The 1,809-nt window shown below is 38.6% G+C and overlaps 1 protein-coding gene across 1 annotated transcript in view; it reads left to right on the plus strand.

The window, feature by feature from the left end:
* Nucleotides 1–1,809, plus strand: part of LOC101298911 (GDSL esterase/lipase At5g03610-like) — a 6,724-nt gene that overhangs the window by 3,090 nt on the left and 1,825 nt on the right. The window lies entirely within an intron of this gene.

Below are 1,809 nucleotides of genomic sequence, written 5' to 3' on the forward strand. Positions count from 1 at the left end.
GCTTTAATAAAAATAAAATTGGAAAATGAAAATATATAAAGAAAATAATAAAGAATGTAATTAATTATTATTTAATTGGAAAGTTTAGAGAGAAAAAATATAATATTTTCTTTTGTATAATTATTGTCCTTAATTAGTTTTTTTTTTTTTTGAATAAAACCTAAATAGTTATAGCAAATCACATATATATCCTCCAAAATGATTTGAAACACAAATAAATCCACTTGTGTTGTTGTTAAACAAATAATGACAGTTTTTAACAATTAAGGACAATCTTTTCTCTACATGTCATGTGTCATGATTTAATTTACCAAACTAACCCTACACTAATTAAATATGTTTTTAGAAGAAAAAAATCTCTCATTTTGAGATTTTTCAGTAAATGGAATATAGTAGCAGGTTTTTAATAACTTAGTGTAGTAACAGTTAATTCCAGTAGAAGTAGTAGCAAGAGTTAACATCCTAGTAAAAGTAGTAGCAGGGGTACTGGTTAACACCCCAGTTTAACACCCCAGTAGTAATAGCAGTTAATTTCAGTAGAAGTAGTAGCAGGGGTTAACATTCCAGTAGAAGTAGTAGCAGGGGTTAACATTCCAGTAGAAAGTAGTAGCAGAGGTTAACATCCTACTAGAAGTAGTAGTAGGTTTTCAGTGGCTCAGCTAATGTAGTAGCATGTTTTGCTTTTAAGCTACACTTCCAACAGATGTAGTAGCAAGGTTTTAGTGGTTCAGCTAGTGCAGTAGCAATTTCAGTAAGTGCAGTAGCATGTTTTCAGTGGCTCACACAGTAGCAGCACATATCAACAGCACACACAGTAGCAACACACATCAACAACAACATGCAGTGGCAGCACACAACAACAGCGCACGTAGTAGCAGCACACAACAACACACATCAATGAAGACTAGACAATGAAGGTTAACTCTGCTACTGTCTTATCCTCCATTTCTACTACTGCATTATCCTCCACTTCTGCTGCTGCATTCTCCTGCTCCGGACTGAAAGGCTCTGCTACTGCTCCCGACCCAAAGGCTCTGCTACTGTCTACTGGAAGTCTGTACTACTGTTGCCGATTATTAGGAAGCTACTACTGTTACTGCTGATGCTACTGCTTATTAAAACGTACTGCTACTGTCTGCTACTGTTAACCACAGAGCTGCTACTGCCGACTGAGATCCAAATCTACTTTCCTCCCTTACCTTTCTTAGTCTACTTCAACAATGGATTAACACCACCAAAGCACCTCCAGTAGCAATAACTTCATTCCTCCACACATTAATTAACCATACAACCATAGCACCCAAATGAATTCAATTATAATTTCCATCAACAATTATAAAACCAAACTGGAAATGAACATCCACTTGTAGATCTATCCCTGCAATCATCGACATCCACAACCTCCAGAACATCGTCGTAACTAAGATCTACAAGCACGCCTATGTCACCCAATGCTCGATCGAGCATGGATAACTCGAAGCATTCAAGGGCGATAATTCATGGCCTTTGAAGTGGTTGATCTCCTTGAGAAAATGTGATCCGCCGCACCAGATCGGTGAAGCATCAACGACATCGTTGATGAGTTGCAAAAGCTCTGATTTGCGGTGGTTGTCGCCGACGGCAACTCCGTCGAAGGCATATGGAAGAAGAGAGTGGAGAAGAGGCAAGCCATTGATTCTGATTCCGAGTTTTCGAATCAAAACCATAGCTTAGAATCGGAGAGAGAGAGAGAGAGAGAGAGAGAGAGAGAGAGAGAGAGAGAGAGAGAGAGAGAGAGAGAGAGAGAGAGAGAGAGAGAGAGAGAGAGAG

The sequence above is a fragment of the Fragaria vesca genome, linkage group LG6 (assembly GCF_000184155.1).
Source record: "Fragaria vesca subsp. vesca linkage group LG6, FraVesHawaii_1.0, whole genome shotgun sequence".
NCBI classification, from domain to species: Eukaryota; Viridiplantae; Streptophyta; class Magnoliopsida; order Rosales; family Rosaceae; genus Fragaria; species Fragaria vesca.